Source organism: Tupaia chinensis, unplaced genomic scaffold (assembly GCF_000334495.1).
Source record: "Tupaia chinensis unplaced genomic scaffold, TupChi_1.0 Scaffold000494_1, whole genome shotgun sequence".
NCBI classification, from domain to species: Eukaryota; Metazoa; Chordata; class Mammalia; order Scandentia; family Tupaiidae; genus Tupaia; species Tupaia belangeri.
In genome coordinates, this window is record NW_006160006.1 from 988,310 (window position 1) to 995,961 (window position 7,652).

Genomic DNA, 7,652 nt, shown 5'->3' on the forward strand with positions numbered 1-7,652 from the left:
CCCCCTTGGGGGGCGATTTCTCGCTTTCTGTCTTTCTGTCTCTCTCTGTCTTTCTGGTGAGTGTATGCGCCCTATAGCAAAACTCTCGGAAAAAAAAAAAAAAAACCAAAACTATGCATGGATTTGATTTTTTGAGTCCATAAACTTTTTGAAGCATTTATGTCACCCAAATGAAAAAAACAGAGACTCAGAGAGGATAAATAACTAGTCCAAGATCTCACAGGGGCACCAGAACCTGACTCAGTTCAGCTTCATTTCAGCCATTGCATATACATAGTGGACGCTGCTGGCTGCCATTGGAAAAACAAAACAAAACAAAAACCCTGATCTCCAAGGTCCTGCCACAGCTTCCAGACTGTCTCTCTTTCATCTTAATAATAAAATGTGATCCAATCTGAAGCTCATGCCACCCTCCTAAGGTTTAGAGAGTAACTTATTTGCGTTTAGGCTTTATGTCGATGATAATTTGAGGCATCATGACAGCCTCAACAGAGCTGAAGGCCCTTCTCATCCGGTCCCTGAGGTAAGTGCAAGGAGATCAAAGACAGACTTCCGTATTGGTCTCAGGCCCAATGGGGCTCTCCTCATCTTCATTAAGTCCCCAGTTTCCCCATTCAGACCACTGGGCTGAGTCACTGCTTATACCAGCCTGGGATACAGGCCCTGGGCACCGAATATAATGCTGCCCAGGCCAAGTGCTTTGCTGATTAACAGGGAATGGTGTGTCTCCCATTTCATACCCCATTAAGGCAGGATGAAACAGGCCAAGCTTGCAAATGATGACAGTAATGAGGTTCCAGTTACCCACTCCGCCTTCTCGCCTTTGCTCCCACGTGCTGTCTTGGAGCATCTCATTGGTGAATCCAAGCAGATTCTGACATGTTGGATGTACTTCAGCCGCTGGAGGGGCTGCTCCCGGAGGGCTGGGGCAAACTCAGGGGACTAGTTGAGCATGCTCTGACGCTTCCCGTGAGACTGTGGTTCCATGTCCCTCTCTGTATTTGTTAATGAGGCAGCCATGCTGAGGGAGTGAGCTCTGTGTGGACTGGTGAAGCATAAAAGATACCAAGTGGGTGGTTTGAGAGGAAAATGAAAGGTTTTTTTTTTTTTCTTTTTTTTTTTTTTTTTTTTTTTGTGCTCTGGCAGCTAATGAAATCGGAAAGAGAAATGGAACTCACCCAATATTGAGAGAATAGGGAAAAATACCCAGATTAATTTTTTTTTTTTAATGAGAGTGGCTCAGAAATGTCAAAATATCTTTTCATTCAGGTTAAACAAAGGGAAGGGATAATGTGGTTTTAGTCGCATTTGTTGGCCCAAATCTGGAAGCTGCATTCATCCTAACTGTAATTTTTAGAGTAATCTTGCCATTCAAATTGACTAGAAAAGCTCACATCTGTGTGAGATGTTAACATGAGCTAAGGCTGAAGATAGAAATGTCTGTGCGGGTAGAGAAAAGCCTGGAGGGAGTGGAGTTCTGTCCACGTGGATATACATAATCCCAAAGGCTGGGCCACGCAAGGTTCTACCACAGGTTCCTTCTCATAGAAAGGACACGTGGTACAGGTGTGAATTATTCCTCTGGCTCAATTCTGCACAGACCGAGAAAGAATAATTTCGGAAATGAGACTCCAAGCCCCACATCTGGAAAGTTCATAAGCTTCCAGCAATGAAACAGCACACGACAGCTTTCCTTCCCAAAGTGTGAATTGAAGCCATTCGTATTCACACGTTATTGGCTTATCCTGACCTTTTGGGCTTTAGTGAAGATGGCATGGCCTTTGCTCACTCCTTGGCTTTCCTGTGCTTCTTGCCCCTCGGTCCACTTCCTCTTGAATTTCTGACCTCTATCTACACTCTCCCTGCTGTGCCTTCTGGAACTTGGCTTCCTTGTAAGTACATTTTACAATATTTTCAATCTCTTTAAAATGAAATCAGGTGCTTTCGCTGATAACGCTACTGTTTCTGCAGGCCCTCAGGTGGAACGTGCTCATCCCAAGACCTCGTCACAAAGCAGACAGCCTTGTTGACCTGTCGACCGTTCATCCTACTGCTGCTAAACTTCACTCCTGCACCCACTGGCCAAGCTCTTCTCCAGAGATGCATGCATCCAATCACCATCTGGCCCATTTGTTCTCCTCTCTCCACTCCACCAATGTTTGGGTTTAATCCTTCACGTTTTTCAAGGTAGGTGGACTCACCTGAGAACCGTTCTCTCCATCTTCTACTTTCATTCTGAATGACTGCAAAGCCTCTGTTGGTAACTCTGTGACCACCTCAGTGCAGTGACTGACTACCTATCTCCCCAGTCAGACTTGGCCTCCCATGGCCACATAGGCTCCACCTCTGCAATAGGAAACTCTAATACTCAGCCTTCTATTGACAGCTTTCTTCTCTCCACTTTACTCTAAGTGCCCTAAATCTTGGGACCAGCAGATGGCAACATGGTTCCATTTGCTGGACTCCCTCATAGTCAATCATAGTTCAAGTCCCAAACCTGGTGGCTTAAAACTCATGCTGGGTGCATGTGCGTGTGTGCCCTCATGTGTGCCCCATATCCCGAGAGGTGTCTAGAGGAGAAGGGATTGTGGCATGGCCATTTCTCCAGGGGAGTGATTTGTCACCTTCAGTCTCTCTGTCTCTCCAGCGAGCACACACGCCCTATAGCAAATATCTCTCTCTAAAAAAAAGTGCCCTAAATATCTCTCCATTTCCTAACTTTCATAATGTTTGGTGTTTGTACTATTCTTGTTGCTGCTCATTCCTATTTTTAAAAATTTCAATTATGATCAAATAGACATGATATACAATGTACTGCCTTGACCATTTTTCAGTGAACAGCTCAGAATTTAGTTACATCTTTAGTTGTATGTTTTTTTGTTCTTACATAAAATATATTAATTTCATTTCACTCTAGTAAGAGAAATAGCACATTGCCTAGCATGTATTTGATACTCCACAATGTTTGCTAAACTTCGAAGGAAATAAACGAACAATGGTGCTGCATAGAATTGACCACCCTCTCTTCTGACTCACCTCCCCACTGTACTTCCATACACCCGTGTACTGGCATGTATACCATGTTGGATTCCCCTTAATAACTGGGGTCCACGGCACAGCTTCTAGTTGGCAGCCTTAGAACCCAGGCTGGGACCAAGTAGGTTCATGGAACTGCAAGACTCTGAAAGACTGAGTTAGACATCAAATTGGAATTAAGAAAAAAATCTGTTTTAATTATTAGTCTAAAACGATGGTAGCAGCTAAGGATTGGGAATCAGAGACATGAATCTTACCAAGAAATGTGGCCAAGGGACTGCTGTGATTCCCCAAGACCTGGGTAGAGCTACAGGTCCACTTCCAGGGTACATGTCAAGTTTTTGCCATAGGGTGCATGCAGTCACTGGAGAGAGAGACAGAGAGTCAGAGACAGTGAGAGGAAAATTGAGAAATCACCCCCAGGGGACACAGCCATGCTGGAATCTCTTCTCCATTTTCATCCCGGGATCTTAGGTGTGCACACACATGTGCCTGGTGTGATTTTTCAAGCCACCCAGTTCAGGACTTGAACCACAGTAGACAATATGGGAGCCCAGCAACATAATCGCCATACCATCTGCTGGCCCCTATGTCAAAGTTCTTAAAGGTGCAGCAGGTTTGGACACGTTGCAACTTTGTTACTGAGGTGATGAGGATTTGTCATTACCTGTCTACCTCTTCATCAGGACTTCCAGCCCTATTATCAAGGGGCTTTATTTTAATCTGTTTTGTATCTCAACCCTCAGAATATTGTTCCCTTATACACATTTATAGAAGGAATATAAATATAGTTATTCTTTTCATCTGAAAGCTGATTGTTTGCAGCTTTATTTACAAATAAAAGCGTATTCCCAATGGCTTGATTAGAAGCGTTTGTCTAAGAATGTGCTGAACTCGACATATCGTTTTGAAATGCGAGCTTTGTGAAATTCAATTTATAAAATCCAAACACAACCTCAGCCTATTAGTGGCTTGTAATCAAGAAATAACCTGCTAGTTAAATAAACCATTAGCTTTGAAAATTGAATCATAAACAGATGAACTTGCTGTGTGTGTTTTCCCGCTGTGGCTATTAACCCAGGAATTAGCCAGAAAAGTATACACCGTGTGGATGAGTTGACAGAACTTCAAGAGGAAAGAGCTCCAAGTAGAGGAAACTTAGAAGGCTTGAGGAATGTTGTCATGGACAAAGGCACGAGGTGTAACTAAGCTGCTTTGCATGAGGGAAGAGTTCCTCAATATACATTCATTCTTCTGCATCCTCTAATTGAGTTTCCCTTGAGAGGCATACCAAAGAGGGGAGAGAGAGTGGCAGATAGTGGCAGGGGTCTTAACTTGAGTATAAGCAGTAATAAAGTGTGTTGTCTGTAGAGAACTAAGAAATAATAATAACATCGACAAAAGATGGTCAGCTTTCTGTTATCCCTGACACTGGCAATTGTAATCAATGTCTTCAGTAAAATACTCCTCCCTCCAATCACATTTTGTTGATCTGCATTGTAAGTAAGCGCTGCAGTAACTATTGAGTTCTAATAATACATAGGTGAGCTTCAAATCAGCACATTTTATTGCTTATCTTTTAGCAAGCATTGCATGCCATATGGAATTTAACTTGTATAACTCCCAGTTATGTGTCAGGCCCTGACACGTGAATGGAATGTACCTGTTTATTCCCAGAATAAATATGTAACAGTTATGCACCATTCAAACTTGCTTAGGTGCACAGTTGGTGGTAGGATATAATTTTGTGTTTGAACAGTGGATAAGAAACAGTAATAGCACAGTGATTGTAAAGATGAAGAAACATAACTTGAGCCACTTAAATTCTGCCATTTTATACAATCCCTTGGAATTTTTGTGGTTATAATTTAAAATAGTGAAGTAGAATGAGAACTGGGAAACTTAATAATTTTCACTTAATAAATCCAAATTTTTGGTCAGACATAAAATGTATTAATTTAATTTCACTCTAATAACTGAAATAGCTTTGTTGTGTAGAGGGAGAGGGCGTTAAAACACAACCTCCTTCAGTTATCAAGTATGCCACTGGTCCCTGTTTTTCTCACACTCTCTGAACACAGATGATCTTATTATTTCTTGGGGCCTCTCATTACTCTGACAGAGGCAGGGTCTGGTTCAGTCATGCTGCCGCCAGGAGTTCGAAGTCACTTACGCTCTTATTCTAGAATCTCACTCTAGAATAATAAGGCCCTATTTTCAATTCTTTTGAGTGTACACCCAAAAGTAAATTGATGAATTATATGATAATTCTATTAATTCTATTTTTAATATTTTAAGAAACTGCCATACACTTTTTCATGATGTTTACACCATTTGAGTGTACCAAGGTTTCAATTTCTCCACATGCTTGTTTTTCAAAAAATTTATTTAGTTTTGATAGCATCCTTGCCAGTGGGTGTGAAGTGACATTTCATTGCCTTGCATTTCTGTAATCATTAGTGACATTGAACACCTTCTCATGTGCTCATTGACCATTTGTGTATATATTTAAATATGTAAGAATTTGATCTATTCAAATCGTTTGTACATTTTAAAATGGAATTATTTAGGGACCAGCAGAAGGCATAGTGGTTATGTTGCTGGACTCCCACATGACCAACTGCAGTTCGAGTCCCAGACCTGGAGGTTTGAAACTTATGCAGGGTACATGTGCATGTGTGCCCCAAATCCAGGGAGGATAATGGAGGAGAAGGGATCATGACATGGTCATCCCCCTGTGGAGTGATTTCTCACTTTCTGTTTCTCTGGCAAGTGCACATTCCTTATAGCAAAAATATCCATTAAAAATAATTCAATTTGGTTTTTGTTGTCATTGTTGAGTTGTAGGAGTTCTTTATATGTTGAGGATATTAATCCCTTATCACATATATCTTTTCTCAATCTACGGGTTGCCTTTTTAACTCTGTTGATAGTTAGTCCTTTGATGCATAGAAGTTTTACATTTTCATGTAGTCTACTTTATTTAATTTTTAGTTTCTTTTTCTTTTTCTTTTGTGATTTTGGTGTCATATTTAAGAAATCATTGCCAAATCAAATGTCAAGCTCTCCCCTTAGGTTTGCTTCTGAAAGTTTTATAGATTTAGTTCATACTCTTTGATCCACTTTGAATCAGCTTTTGTACATAATCTTAGGTAATGGTACAACTTTATTCTTTTCTAAGTGGATATCCGCTTTTTCTAACACTTTTTGTTGAAAAATTGCCCTTTTCTCATTAACTTGTCTTGGCACCATTGTCAAAAATCATTTGACCGCAAATATTTATATAATTAGTAAGTGATAGAACTGGGATTTGAACTCCATTTTATCTTACTTAAAAGCCCACATTCTTTCTACTTTGCCAAGCTGTTCCTTGAAAGGGAGTCCAGAACTCTCTGAACTTCCTTTTCATTTTCTCTCCTATAGTATCAAAGAGTTGGGCTCATCCAAGTGCTCAACAGCTTGTCGATGGGTCTATTACCAACATGAAAACCCATCTCTAACTACTTTAAGAGTGTCCTCTTCCTTGTTAAAAAGTGAGGCTGGACCCTGAGTCATTTGAATGTAGTTTCATCTTGCCAAACCCAAGGTAGGCTACAGACTGTCTCCCTGTGCCCCTCAGCTAGCTTCCAAAACTATTCACTCTCCAGTTTGTATCCATGGCTCTCTCTATGTAAAGATATTGCAGCCACTTACAGTTGACTCTACCAACCGATCTAGAGTAGCCATAATATCACTGCTGCTCTTTTCCCTTGTTTGTGCCGAGTCACCCCAGTCTCTAATGCCAGTAGCTCACTGCCCCCGAGAAACAAGAGAGCATACTAAAAATCTGCTCTTCTCCTAAGAAAAGACTACTTTTCTTCTTGCCCAAAGTGGAGAAAAACAACCTGCGGTAGCCTAATTGATTACTCTGTCAAAAAAAAAAAAAGGCTAAAAATAACTTCACAGACTAAATTTCATTTCCCAGAACAAGCATCTTCCAAGTACCCACGGTGTTGGTCCATCACTGATTTAGGAAACAGACAACGTTGCCCTTGGGATGTCCACCTCCCCGGGTTCTCAGCTTTGCAGAGGACAAGGTCACAGAGAAGGAAAAATCCCTCTCATTAGGTTGACTGCTTATGTACTTATTTTCTGGGAAATTTTGATTGCAAACAGTTCTGTTCATGTGCCCTAACACCAGAAGACTGCCGTATATTGAATCATTTGTTTTGATTTCTGTTTTAGAAAAGATGTTCACCATAATAGGAAAAATAATTAGAAGGTCAATGGTGCTTTCAAACTACAACTCTTACTGCAGGCCTCTGTGGGAATGCATGTGGGCATGCAAGTTTATTATGTATGTATGTGTTTGTGCACACACCTGCAGCTACAGATGTTGGTCAGAGTTTAAGTCTTTTATAATCTCTTCCTAAAGCACGCACATGTTGGATTGGGCTTTTTAGCCAGCTCTTAGATTATCTGGAGGACTAAGAATGAGTGTAGGCCTTCCAGATGGAGCTTCCTGTGAGGCTTACAGTCTAAATGCAGAAAGACAGACATGAAGGGAGATGAACAAGTTCCAGCTTTTATATGGGAACATGAAAACTGCTTCCGAGATCCCAGAGACCTGATTCCAG